Source organism: Hyperolius riggenbachi, chromosome 8 (genome assembly GCF_040937935.1).
Source record: "Hyperolius riggenbachi isolate aHypRig1 chromosome 8, aHypRig1.pri, whole genome shotgun sequence".
Classification (NCBI taxonomy): domain Eukaryota; kingdom Metazoa; phylum Chordata; class Amphibia; order Anura; family Hyperoliidae; genus Hyperolius; species Hyperolius riggenbachi.
The window spans coordinates 257,493,076-257,508,153 of record NC_090653.1 but is presented as its reverse complement, the minus strand read 5'-3'; the positions used below and the strand labels follow the sequence as shown (position 1 = coordinate 257,508,153).

General features: G+C 44.5%; 1 protein-coding gene across 3 annotated transcripts in view; it reads right to left on the bottom strand.

Moving 5' to 3' along the window:
• LOC137527784 (leucine-rich repeat neuronal protein 1-like) overlaps nt 1-15,078 on the bottom strand; it is a 67,450-nt gene that overhangs the window by 16,146 nt on the left and 36,226 nt on the right. The window contains exon 1 of one of the 3 annotated variants that reach the window (XM_068248679.1): nt 1,818-2,382. The exons of the other annotated variants lie outside the window; for them this stretch is intronic. The gene's annotated coding sequence lies outside the window, so the exon portion shown is untranslated. Of the gene's footprint in view, nt 1-1,817; nt 2,383-15,078 lie in introns of those variants that run through there. 3 annotated transcript variants of the gene reach the window in all.

The window sequence follows — 15,078 nt, the reverse complement described above, 5'->3', positions numbered from 1 at the left end:
AAGTTATTCTGATTGGTCCAATTTCAAGCTTCAAATAATTTATACAAAATGTGCATGCAAGGATAAATGATTTACATCTCATTGATCATCCCTAATTACTATATTGTGGCGATTGGCTCTTATACATAAAGTTACATTTGCATTTTTGGTTTACTGACTCTTAACAGGTACCCTTAAGTGAAAAAGATTTTTTTTAAAATCAATATTGCTGACTTCTTCTTTAAATTCACTATTTGACTGGGTGGCATTCTGATCCTCTGTCTTTATTATGTTTAGAGTCACTTATGGTGTAAAGAACTATGAAGATTATTTGCTTCTTAAAGCGGACCTAAACTCAGAACTTCCTCTCTGCTCTAAAAGATATGCAACAGGATAATAACCTGTAAAGAAAAACATTTATTTGTTAGAGCTGATACAAATCTTGCAATAAATCTGCAGTGTGTCTACTTCCTGCTTTTATGGAAACAGACATAGGGTGAACATGCTGTGTTTACAAATTAGCTGCACTGCCGTGGCAGAGGAGATTCCTGATCTGACAAAGCTGAGAGATCAAATTACGGTGGTGATTAGTGACAGATGAGGGGAAATTAGGCTAAACTCTCTTAATACATACACGGTGCATTTCTCTAAGTTTTTCTTCTGTCCTGTGCAAGAGTTCAGGTCCACTTTAAAGGGAGGATACTAATGATGGCCTCTATGAATACTTAACTTCCCTTTTCCTTCAAGACAAAGCTATGAAACAATTGTCTTAAAACCAGCTAAACTATGAATCTTATCAGGAAGTTAAAGTTACTAACGATGATTCTTCAAAATATGAATTATTTAAAAAAATACGTTTTTTAGATTCAAAGTGGTCCTAGTATACCTTAGGAAGAAGGTGATTGTAGCTCTATTACTGGCTTGCAGCTACAATTCACAGCTTACCCTAAATCTTGTAGTCTCAAAACATCTGGACAGCCTAACTTTGTCAAAACCTTCTCTAGGACAAGGGAAAACACTGAGAAACTGAGCTAAAAATGTACCCAAAAAGATCTGCGTCAACAGAGGAAGAGGCCCAGAGAAGACCTACCTAAAAGGAGCAGGAGGAATGACTCTGAGGGGGTGGAGGAGAACTAAAAATTGTTGAGGACAAAAGGGATATAGGAAAATTCCATAACACATAAAAACAAAACACAAGCAAGGCAAAAAGATGGTAGACATCAAGGAGACCGTAAAGGGCTGGAGAGAGGACACAAAAGGAATGTTGGATAGAAAACCTAAAGTTGAGCTGAAGAGGCAACTCCAAGAGCAAACAGTCAACCCAAAGGGACCATATGTTATATAGGTAGTTCAAAAAAGACGTGTAACCAACCAAAACTAATTCCTTGGAGAAGGTAACCCAAAAAAATCCTAGGAGAAGGTAACCCAACTGGAAGGACTGGAAGGATAGGTTAACTGAAATGAATATACTTAAGTGACCTTTATGATGAGTAGGCCACCAAAACAAAGGATGGGAAGGCAACTCATATATAACATAGCAAACTCAAACGCTAGCTGTATAAATAGCCCATACGGAACTAAAATATGAGTCTTTAATGCCCCCAAAAATGAAAAGGCAATTAAAAACTAAGACAAGCAACTCAACAGACAGATAGAGAACAGAGAAGAAGCAAAGATGGACATAACAAGAAGAAGAGACGGGCTAAGAATCCAGATGAGAAGATGGATGTTCAGCATAAATGGGAGGTCGACAAATCAAAGGGGAGGAAGAGAAGTGAAACTAATACGGCAAGCTAAAGTGAAGATGGATACGTAACAAAGAAGAGGGGGCTACTTACGGCTTCAGGGTTTTCTGGTTATCGGTGGAGCCCAGTGACTGTGGGCTTCGCTCGGATCACAGTTCAGATATTGGTGTCTTCAACTTTCTGCCATTGGCTTCACATTCGGCGTTCTTTCATTACTCGTCCCCTACACCCTTCTCTTTGCCAAGCCCGCCCTGGTCGCTTGCGGCCTTCTATGCCCCTGTCCAGAGAGGCGAATCCCTGAAAATCGTCGGCGGTCTCTAGCGATGGCCAGCCTTGGCTTTGTCTCTCATGGTCTCTCCCTGTCTTTTCTCTCTCTCTCTCTCTCTCTCTCTCTCTCTCTCCCTCGTGTTCTGCTCTGTGGCTGATTGTTCCTTGTCCTTATGCCGTACAAAAGCAGCTTTTTATCTGACAGCTGCTGAGGGGGGCCAATAGGATTTGCCAGGCAGCAGAGGAGCAGCCAATGGGCGAGAGGGAAGGGAGGACCAGACTAGGAGAATGGATAGTGTAAAGCTTCTGATATAGAAAGTGACAACACACGCTGATATTATGAATATGGATCAGCCGTGTGTTGTTGGTGTCAGACCAGGATCACATCACTGACCTGCCTGGAAACAGGGGGAGACTCATCCTTAACCAGCTGCAGTCTGGATCAGACTTGAGGCAGGTGGGAGGGGGGGAGGGATAATAAAAAGTGACATCATTGGCCTACAGCTGCAGAGACAGAGGAAGGGGTGCAGGCTGTAGAGAGACGTGATGAGGACACAGTCTACTGCATACTGCAGATGAGAACAACATTGTCTGTGTGCAGCTGGCCTGCTGGAGAGCGGAGTACTGTGCAGCTATGCAGCAGATGCCTCTGCACTGAATGCCGTGAGCAGCCGTGCGGTGCACTGCCGCCCCATACAGCCTATACATTAAACAATGTCCCTGCAGTCTGGATAAAATACCCATCCGCAGATTAAACCTACCTTTATCCAATACTGAGGAGTCTGGAAATATATATATTTGGTGCACTAAAACAATGGGAAAGAGGGGGAGCTCTCAGAGTGAATATTATTAGACAAAAGCACACGCCTCGCAGTTATGAGAACAATGAAGAAGTGAAACAATGATTTATTATGTATTTATATAGCACTGACATCTTCAGAGGAGCTTACAATTTAATATCTGATATAGTCATATTCCGATGTCCTGACATTATTATTATTATCATTATGTATTTATATAGCACTGACATCTTCTGCAGCACATTACAGAGTACATAGCCATGTCACTGACTGTTCTCAGGGGAGCTCACAATCTAACCCTACCATAGTCATAGTCTAATGTCCTACCATATTATTATTATGTATTTATATAGCACTGCCATCTTCTGCAGCACTTTACAGAGTACATAGCCATGTCACTGACTGTCCTAAGAGGAGCTCACAATCTAATCCTACCACAGTCATAGTCTAATGTCCTACCATATTATTATTATGTATTTATATAACACTGGCATCTTCTGCAGCACTTTACAGAGTACATAGCCATGTCACTGACTGTCCTAAGAGGAGCTCACAATCTAATCATACCACAGTCATAGTCTAATGTCCTACCATATTATTATGTATGTATTTATATAGCACTGCCATCTTCTGCAGCACTTTACAGAGTACATAGTCATGTCACTGACTGTTCTCAGGGGAGCTCACAATCCAACCCTACCATAGTCATAGTCTAATGTCCTACCATATTATTATTATGTATTTATAAAGCACTGACATCTCCTGCAGCACTTTACAGAGTACATAGTCATGTCACTGACTGTTCTCAGGGGAGCTCACAATCTAACCCTACCATAGTCATAGTCTAATGTCCTACCATATTATTATTATGTATTTATACAGCACTGACCTCTCCTGCAGCACTTTACAGAGTATATAGTCATGTCAATGACTGTCCTCAGAGAGCTCACAATCTAATCCTACCATAGTCATAGTCTAATGTATGTCCATCCATATTATTATGTATTGCAGAGCGAGAGGGATGGCCAAGACAGCCTTATTGCACCCTTCTTAACAGGAGATCCACAAAAAGCATATTTTCATCTGCCTTCAGAGAACGCTAAACGTTTTGATGACTTAAAAATAGAGATATTAGCCCACCTTGGAGTTACTACAGCTGTCAGAGCACAGAGAGTGCATAGCTGGAGGTACCAACCAGATCTACCCCCTAGGTCACAGATGCATGAACTCATACAGCTGGTGAGGAAGTGGTTGCAGCCAGAGATCTTGACAGGCCTACAGATAGTGGAACGCATCGGCCTGGACCGATATTTAAGGGCCCTTCCTTGACCGTTACAGCGCTGGGTGATCCATGGGGACCCCAAGACTGTGGACCAGCTTGTGGATATGGTGGAAAGGTTCACTGTTGTAGAGGATCTGCTAGGACCTTCGAGGCCTAGGAACTACCCGGCTAACAGAGTGTCAAAGACCTCCTCAGTGTCAGAAGGAGGAGCTACACGTTTTCCTGGCTCAAGCAGGGGATCTAGCAATAACAGCCCCCCTAAAGAGGGTGTTGTCTCCCGGAAAGCTGGCTTAACACAGTGCTGGAAGTGCCAAACCTGGGGGCATGTGAGGGCACAATGACCATTGCAAGAAGAGCCAATGGAATGCGGAACTATTCGTCGAGTATCGTTTCATGCTCAAATAAATTGCACTGCACGCCCTGAGAATAAGGGGCAATGTTAATGCAGGGTAATGTGAATGGTTTTCCTGCTCATGCTTTACTAGATTCAGGAAGCATGGTGACTCTGGTGCCGGATCAGTGAATAATGGCGCACAGCGCCTATGCATAAAAATGGCGCCATATTAAAAAGATACGCTTATCGCTATTTATGGTTAGTACTGCATAATAATGGCGCACAGGGAAAAAAGAAGAAGAACGGCACACACTAACTTTATTTATCAATAGTGGCACACACTAACGTTATTTATCAATAGCGCTGTTCATTTGCCAAACAGCAGACGTAATTGCCCACAGTAACGTTATTTATCAATAGCGCCCTACATAAGCCAAACTGCAGACGTTAACTGCAAAATGGTGAATGGATTTAATGTAACACTGTCAAGGTTAGGCACCACTGGAGGGGTCTTAGGGTTAGGCACCATCAGGGGGGTCTTAGGGTTAGGCACCACCAGGGGGGGGTCTTAGGGTTAGGCACCACCAGGGCGGTCTTAGGGTTAGGCACCACCAGGGCGGTCTTAGGGTTAGGCACCACCAGGGGGGTGGTTAGGGTTAGGCACTACCAGAGGGGGTCTTAGGGTTAGGCACCACTGGAGGGGTCTTAGGGTTAGGCACCATCAGGGGGGTCTTAGGGTTAGGCACCACCAGGGGAGTCTTAGGGTTAGGCACCACCAGGGGGTCTTAGGGTTAGGCACCACCAGGGGGGTGGTTAGGGTTAGGCACCACCAGAGGGGGTCTTAGGGTTAGGCACCAACCGGAGGGTCTTAGGGTTAGGCACCACCAGGGGGTCTTAGGGTTAGAGGGTTCTGTGTGTTAACGCTAAATAACGATAAGGCTATAACGCTAAATAACAATAAGGCTTTAACGCTAAATAACGATAAGGCTTTAATGCTAAATAACGATAAGGCTTTAACGATAAATAACAATAAGGCTTTAACGTTAAATAACAATAAGCGGCAAATGGATTAGCGGCAACACCGTGCGCCATTATTCACAGGCGCCATTTTCAGATGGATCCCTCTGGTGCATACCTGCGTGGTGGGACAGGTTGATCCAATGGCACCCACCTTGCGGGTTATTTGTGTACATTGGGGACACTAGGGCATATCCCTTGGTGGCTGTCTCAATTTCTACCATGTGTGGAACTATGACACCTAATGTGGGGGTGGTACCCTCCCTAATTGGCTGATGGTGTAATGGTTAAGGGCTCTGCCTCTGACACAGGAGACCAGGGTTCGAATCTCGGCTCTGCCTGTTCAGTATGCCAGCACTAATTCAGTAGGAGACCTTTGGCAAGTCTCCCGTACACTGCTTCTGCCAATAGAGCGCGCCCTAGTGGCTGCTGCTCTGCTCTGGCGCTTTGAGTCCACAAGGAGAAAAGCGCAATATAAATGTTATTTGTCTTGTCTTGTCTAATGTATGATGTTATAATAGGATGTGACTTCTCATTGTTTTCAGAGTTATGGAGCTTGATGCAGCATGATTCAACTATGGTGTTAATAGAAGTAGAAATGAGTGTTGATCCACTTGTACCTATGTCAGAAGGAAATCAAGTGGAATTACCCCTGCTAGAGTTGACAAAAGAGTCTGAGTTAACCTCTAAGTTACAAGTTATGCTTGGAGAGGATGAAGAAGACACCTCCTTGTAACACTGGGAAGTCCAGCCAGGAGCTCTGAGAAAGGAGTGAGTGTGATTTTCCTGAGCAGGTGTGCATTGCTGATGAGCTGTGCAGGCTGCAGTGTGTGTGGACCAGAGTTCCTGGCTGGACTTCCCACTGTTACAAGGAAGGTAACCCTCTTGCTAAAAGGAAAAGAAATACTGAGGCGTGTCAGTAAATGAACTGTGTTTCTTGCAAAGACTTTAAAGTTTGGGTTGCTGAAGAAAGATGGATTTTTCTTTTTGTTGAATTGAACAATGAACTGCATAGTTTTGTTTGCTGAGTGAAGCTGCACTTCATTTTCTGTTTTCTGGCGGATGCCTAACTTATGTTGCAAAAATAAACAAAACTATTGTTTTCAACTTTATGGCTGCCTAAACTATGTGAAACTTATACTGAATATCACAGTATACTGTAGAGCACTAACGTCCTCTTCTGCAGCACTTTATAGAGTACATAGTCATGTCACTGACTGTCCTCCGAGGAGCTCACAGTCTAATCCTACCATACAGGAGTCAGTCTAATGTCCTACCATATTATTATTATTATTATGTATGTATATAACACTGTCATCTTCTGCAGCACTTTACAGAGTACATAGCCATGTCACTGACTGTCCTCAGAGGAGCTCACAGTCTAATCCTACTATACAGGGGTCAGTCTAATGTCCCACCATATTATTATTATGTATGTATATAACACTGTCATCTTCTGCAGCACTTTACAGAGTACATAGTCATGTCACTGACTGTCCTCAGAAGAGCTCACAATCTAATCCCTAACATAGCCATAGTCTATTGTCCTACCACATTATTATGTATTTATATTGCACTGACATCTTCTGCTGCACTTTACAGAGTACATAGTCAATGTCCTGACTATCCTCAGAGGAGCTCACAGTCTAATCCATAGTCATAGTCTAATGTCCTGCCATGTTATTATGTATTTTTACAGAACTGACATCTCCTGCAGTACTTTACAGAATACATAGTCATTTCACTGACTGCCCTCAGAGGAGCTCACAATCGAATCCATACCATAGTTATAGTATAATCGAATGTCCTACAATATTATGATTATGTATTTATATGTAGTGTTGACCTTTCCTGCAGCACTTTACTAAGTACATAGTCATGTGATTAACTGTCCTTAGAGGAGCTCACAATCTAATCCCTAATATAGTCGTAATCTAATGTCTTACTATATTATGTATTTATACAGCATTGCCATCTTCTGTAGCACTTTACAGCGTACATTGTCATGTCTTGACTCTTGAAAGCTCACAATCTAATCCCTACTATAGTCATAGTCTAATGTCCTACCATAATATTATTATGTATTTATATAGCACTGACATCTCCTGAAGCACTTTACAGAGTACATAGTCATGTCACTGACTGTCCTCAGAGGAGCTCACAATTGAATCCTTATTCCTACCGAAGTTATAATCAAATGTCCTACAATATTATGATTATGTATTTATATATAGTGTTTATCTTTCCTGCACACTTAGTACATAGTTATGTCATTAACTGTCCTCAGAGGAGCTCACAATTTAATCTCTACTATAGTTGTACTCTATGGGCTTGATTCACAAAAGAGTGGTAACTGATGGCACGGCCGTTTTCACGCAAATTTTTGCGTTGCGCGCGATTGTGAATTTGCGCATGAAACGATAATGTCTTTGTGCGCAAACACGAATTTTCACACGAAATCGATATTGTTTGCGCACAAAAACGTTATCGTTTTGCGCAAAAATTCACAATTGCACGCAACGCAAAAATTCGAGCGAAACCGCCCGTGCTATCAGTTAGCACTCTTTTGTAAATCAAGCCCTATGTCTTACCATAATGTTAGGTATTTACACAACATTGCCATCTTCTGCAGCACTTTATAGAGTACATAGTCATGTCACTGTAAGTCTTTAGAGGAGCTCACTATCTAATCTTACCATAGTAATAGTCTAATATACTACCATATTATTATTATTACATCGTCTGCAGCACTTTACAGATTACTTAGTCATGTCACTGCAAGTACATAGAGGAGCTCACAATCCAATCCCTACCTTAGTCATAGCCTAATGCCCTACCATATTATTATTATTATTATTATGTGTTTATGTAGCGCTGACATCTTCTGCAGCACTGTACAAAGTCATGTCACTGACTATCCTCAGAGGAGCTCACAATCTTATCCCTACTATAGTCATAGTATAATCTCCTATCATATTATATATTTATATGGCAGTGATTTCCTCTGCAGCACTTTACAGAATACATAGTCATGTCACTAAGCAGCACATTAGTGTAGAGGTTGTATGCTGTGTATAGGCACTTGCAGGTGTTAAACAATATACTGTATTTATTTACACAGAGCTGTACATATGTCTTGACCAAGGTACAGCTGAGAAGAAGAGAAAGTCAGAGGGATTTATTAAAAAGAAACAGGGACAGACCCTTCAAAGGACTAACAGTTAGGTATGTAAAAAAATAATGTATTCTGTGCATCTGCCCTGTCTAGGATTTATACCATGAAACTACAGATCTCAGTCAGATCTGTTGTGTGTAGCCACGCAATGTACATGCTGAACACGGAGTATAGGTAGCAGTGCATATCTATACTGCGACTAATGCGTTCAAGTCATGCTGTACATGCCTGCACTGCAATTACAGATGTATAGTAATCTATACTGTGCATCCTGTGGACACAGTTATATATCCACAGTGTGAGTGTTATGAATACAAGTAGAAAAAGGTGATGCAAGAATTTGGCCGTGGATAGCTGCTAGTACAATATTGGTAAAATGCTGCAAATATGTGTCTGTATGAGTCTGTATGAGTCTGTGTGTTATGGACTCATCGTCTGAACCAGTGGCCTTAAAGAGAACCTGAACTGAAAATAAAAAGTCAAAATAACCATACACAGGTCATACTTACCTCCTGTGTAGTCTAATCCTCAATCTCTTTCTCCTGTCCCGCGTCCTGTTTGTCCACTGTGATCAATGGAAATCTCCGTCCTCCATTTTAAAAATGGCCATTAGCTCATAACAGTTTCCTGGTCAGCACACTGTTAAACTGTAATATCACCCACTTGAGCCATAGAGAAATATGGACATTACCTTGCACATTCAGTTGTAACTGACAGCAGCTGATATATAACTGACAGCAACTGGTATATTTCAGTTCTGACAAAATCTTGTCAGAACTGGAAGGGATCACTGTAAGAAGAAAATGGTGAGCTTCTCAGAGGAACTGACGGTGAGGTTAGTATGTAATATTCATTTGCAGCTACTGGCAGCAGATATGTACCTCGCCACAGCTCTGCTTCCAGCTGGTGGTCCGGGGTCCCCTCCGTTACAAATGCCAACCGGCATCTACTGTGCCTGTTCGATTGCTGCTCTCGATTACGCTCACGTGGTCTGGAGTGTTTCGCTGCTTGCCTGGCGAAGTTGGCATCTGCAACAGAGGGGACCCTGGGCCACCAGCTGGGAGCGGAGCTGTGACGAGGGCACAGGACTGCTGCCAGGGGCTGGAGGAAGCCCAAGGTAAGTACATTTTTTTTCCCTCGAGCCTTCTCTTTAAAGAATGTGAACCCCGCACTTTGATTGGCCCAATAGGCTGCCTGTCACGTAACAGGCAGCCTATTGGGCCAATCAAAGCACCGGGATCATGTCCTAGAAAGCCACCGGACCCGACGGGGCTCATGGCGGAATGAGTGGAGCGGCCGCTATTAGCAAGCAGGGCGAGTCACTTACCAGCGCACGCTATGCTGCACTACAGCACGTAGCATGCACACAACGCACAATGAACCCCAATGTCCTAAGGTTCGTACACAGGTGAGATGGAAGTAGTGCAAAAAGATCGGCGAACAACTGATTGACCGATTCAGGAAATGGAAGTGACCAACTGAAAAAGACAATGATAAGAGACTCATGGTCATTCTGGCCAATCTGCCCAGTGGATTGTTTCGGGTGATGATCGTTCATAATGAAGAGTGTGTACAGGAATCGGTAACTAATGAACAGTGCATCTACAAAATGCGGCTGCGTGGAAAGAAGGAGAAGCTGTGTTGCCAACAGCAAAAAGCAAATTATCTGACAATATACAGTATCTGTGGTGTGTGTATAGTGCCACGCCTACACACACAATCGCTAATGACACGTCACTCACAACTTGGTCTTCCATCTTTCACTGTTCAATCTGAACGACTTCCATTTGACGTGTGTACGAACCTTAAAGGTGCGTACACACCCTTGACGGATGTCGCCTGTAGAGGATCTCGACCTGATCCCCTTGGGAAACATCGATGGGCTGGGCTGCACACACACGCGTCAGCTGTGTAGTTGAGTTGTAGCTGTGTTGCTATGCAGGGGCAACGACGAGCAGCGCGTGAGTGATGTCACATGACAGGCGGGGGAGCGGCAGGAACAATGGGATCAGTGGGGGATTGGCAACGCTGGGGGTGAGTAGATCTGCCCAGCGATTCACTTGCGGGTTGGGGGTCACCGGCTGCTTTATACACGCCTGATTATTGGTTGAGGGGGTCATTGTCGGCCGCCTCAGCCGACTTAATGCTGCCCATATATGATACAATTTTTTTTTCAATTTTTTTTTTCGATCAGAAAAATTCGATCGATGATTCCGTTTGGACGAATAGTTTTTAAAATTATTTTCAAGGTACTATGCATGAACGTTCGATTTTTACAAAAGTCAGAGAAAAACGAAGTTGGTTTACCTAACAGTATCTTCTTATACAACTAACCATACACTATACAATTTCACAAGCAATCACCCAGATTTTTCCAACATGTCCGATCCGATTTTTACCCCCCCAAAAAAAGACAAATTTATCGATCAAAAAAAAAGAATTTTTTTTTTCCCCTCTATTTGATCGTTTTGGTCAAATAAAAAGCGTGTGTACGGGCCTTTTGTGGTGGGGGCTGTCTGTGGGCTTCCCGGTAATTACTAAGAAAATGTCTGGACCGCCCCACCACAATCTATGCACAACTACATGTAGGGCCGGGCCGAGTCAGAGGCAAGAGAGGCTCCAGCAGTGCAGTGAAGGTGGGGGGCGCACAACTCACTCAGCTATCATTCCCTTATTGTGTTTGAAGCAAAGAGAAATAATAAAAGGGGATACATGGCAGTGACTGCAAGCCAGATAACTAGAGATTAAGGCCCTGGGGCGCCTCTTATTCTAATAGCAATCAGTGTGTGACGGCTGGGGTGGGAGCAGGGCCGGATTTACCATAAGACACTGTAGGCACGCGCCTACAAGCGCCTGGTGATGGAAAGGTGGCAGTTTAGTCACCCGGCTCTCGGAATTCCACTGACAAGATCTCCCTTCTGTCGGGGCACAACTAGCTGGCTATTAATGCTAAGGGACACCTGTAGCTACCTATGACTGGTAAGGAAGAAGTGACAGATGGAACAGCCAGCACACTTGTGGTGCGGTTCAGTGAGTTGTAGGTTTCTGGAGGGTGAAGTCTAGGGGTGCCAGGACATCCGCGCATATAGGCTCCTGTGATGTAAATCCGGGCCTGGGTGGGAGGGATGGGAGGGCGTACTTTGGTGTCTCAGACTTGGGTGCTGGAGGACTTGGTCCTGACTCTGACTACATGCAGGGCCGGATTTAGGCCTAGGCCACATAGGACATGGCCTAGGGCACCACAAGAACAAGGGCACCAAAGCAGCAGACTCACTGGTGCAGCATTTGCAAGCTTGCAAGTGCTGCAATGCAGGGAGATCAGGAGAGAGCCTGATCTCCCTGCTGCCAGCCACCTGTGCAGCGGCCACCTTGCCCTACTATGAGCGCGTTGGCGTTGTGGTGGGTGGCTACGGCCTTGGGCAGCATTGGAAACAGAGGGGAAGAGGAAGCTTCTGCACTGGAGACGAGCAGAGAAGTGAATGACACTGAGTGGGAAAGGGAGGGATTAAGGGAGTCATCTGGCTACCTATACTGGAGGGACAGGAGGGAGGAGTTATCTGGCTACCTATACTGGGGGGAGGGTCCCTAGGCTACCCATACTAGAGGGAAGGGGGGAGGGGTCATCTGGCTACCTATACTGGAGGGGGGCAGCTGGTGACATTGGCCTTGGGCGGTAAAGAGTACAAATCCGGCCCTGACTACATGTACTGCTCATCAGCAGTGTAGATGAAGCAGAGTTCAGCATTGATGGAATGTAAACAGAGTTACGTCATCTCCAGGGAATCTGTGTTGTCAGTCTGGGTGACACGGCTGGGAAGCTGAGCCTTGGAGACACTGCTGGGAAGTCTGGGATTTCCTGCAGGAAGGCTCTATAGATTGCTGAGCTGTCAGTGACCGAGATATCAGATGGGGGCTGTACTAGCAGGCAGCAGATCTCCCAGCTATCCCTCTCTCATAGGGACGCTCCTGGTTTTGAAACCCCTCTGTCCCTCTCTCTCTTTTATTTGTCTGAGGTAAAGATCTGTATGGACAAATGACTAATCGCTAGAACGTGCTTTTATTGTGTGCTAACTCCTTACCCAGTCTCCTAAATTCCTCTTTTTTTAAAGATATTTGTGTTAAAAGGTTAAATATATATTTAAATATCCTAATACACACTGCCTCTATATATTTGCTGTATACTACCCCTTCTTCCCCCCCCCCACTCCCCTTTAGATTGTAAGCTCGCTAGGGCAGGGCTCTATCCCCCTTTTGTGTCATTGTACATTTTATTTATCATGTTACTTTTATCACTGTCATTACTAATTCTGTGTTTTGTAGATTGTATTTTGTATCTTTTTTTTGTATTTTGTCACTAATTAATTATGTATCTTGTATATTGGTGTACACCATTGTCTGAATTATTATGTACCCCATGTTTGTTTCTTACTTTGTACAGCGCCACGGAATATGTTAGCGCTTTATAAATTAATAATAATAATATTAACCTCTTGACCACCACAGGCTTACACCCCCCTAGTGACCAGGCCATTTTTTAGGGCCCGTTTCCACTGGCCGCCGCGCGTGGCTGCGAGACTGCGTTTGCACTTCCTGGATTCACTGCCGCACGCACGGAAAAATGATGCAATGTCTGCCGCATCGCTATGGCAAGCGATTCAGCCGGTGGCAGCTTTATCCCCTATCACAGAGTTTCCCGGTGCGCTTTGCCTGCGGGGAAACTCTGCAAATTCGTCCCGATTACCCGCAATAGTGGAAACAGGCCCTTACAATTCATCACTCTTCACCTTTAACAGTTCGCTGCACGGCCATACAACTTAGCACACAAGTGAATCTTGCCTCCTTTTCTTGCCACCTACAGAGCTTTCTGTTGGTGGCATCTAATTACTGCTGCGTTTTGTATATATATATTTTTTTATTAATTTTATTGTTTTTCTTTTTATATAGAGATTTTTTCCCCCCTCCCTCTTCCTCCCCCCCCCCCCCCCCTCCTCGTTGCCAATCAGTATGATCGGCTCTCATAGGAATCAGCCTATGCAGTATCTATTTTTGGGCAACTCCAGGGGACAGCCAAGTGGCAGGGCTGTCCCCAGTACAGCACTGTGCTAGATCGCAGCGCTGTACAAAGTAAATAACAGCTTTTTTTTTTTTAACAGCTTGGCAACCGCCAGTTTAACTTACCTGGGGCCCCTTGCAGCCCCCCGCAGTCTTCCTGTGCCCGTGCCGTCATTCTGAGATGCCGTCCATCTGAGCAGCGGCGACCCCCTGAAAGCTGGCCAGTACCAGCGAGTCAGAGGCTACTGAGCATGCGTGGCCCTGAGCCGCGTGCACCCAGATCGTGCTCTTATTGCCGGGAGCATTCTGCGCATGCGCAGTGCTAATTTCCCCATACTGCACATGCGCAGAACGCTGCCATGCACAGAGATGCAGTGAGGGGGCACATGGCCGGCCAGCTTTGTGGGGGTCACCGCTGCTGGCCGGAGGGTGTCGGGATGACTCTAGGGGGCTGCAAGAAGCCCCAAGTAAGTCAAACTGATTTTTCCCCCCTCTTTAGATTTTCTGTAAGCCAGATTGGGGCCGATTTTCTGTGAGACTGGCCTTCAGAGTTCGATGTTTGATTCTTTTTTGTTAGTAAGTAAACAGCATGATGGTGGTAACATTTTTTAGATGGCATCATTAATTTTTCACAGCCGTGCACGCTTGCGATGAGAGCATTTCATCATTTTTAGCTTGTGTAATCATTGCAGGAAGGGAACGCAGCGCTCCTTCTCGGGGACCGTTTAGCTCATGTAGAAACACAATGTGCATGTTGTCATTCTTCCGCACAGCATGCTGGGAAATCCAGCCACTCTAGGAAATCAATAAAAATGATTATCGTATGGAATTGCTGATAAATGGCTGCGCTGAAGCACACAGAGTCCCCCACGATCGATCCAGAACATGATCTAAACTGCGGATGAGAAGGCTTCGCTCTGTGAGACATGACGGGAATCACGCGATTTGGCCTCAGGTGACTCCATCTTGGTCATCTGAGTTGTCTCATCTTCAGGAACGATGCCCCCCTTGGGATTCCTTGGGACGGGGGAACCAATCAGAGATAAGGAGGCAGATGTTGTAACCACGGAGACCTGACCTTGCTTTTCATGCTATACGAGAACTTGAATTTCATCGTATTGCATGCTGGATCCTAAACATACCGCAGATAATGTATGGCTCATAGGAATGCAAGTCTGGAATCTGATTTAAAGGGCCACTATCGCGAAAAATGTAAAATTTAAAATACATAACATACAAATAAGAAGTACATTTCTTCCAGAGTAAAATGAGCTGTAAATTACGTTTATCTTGCTGTCACTTACAGTAGGTAGTAGAAATCTGACAGAACTGACAGGTTTTGGACTAGCCCATCTACTCATGGGGGAATCTCAGGGGTTTATTTTCTAAAGCACTTAGAAAATGGCAGTTGATCTGTCCAAGTGCCC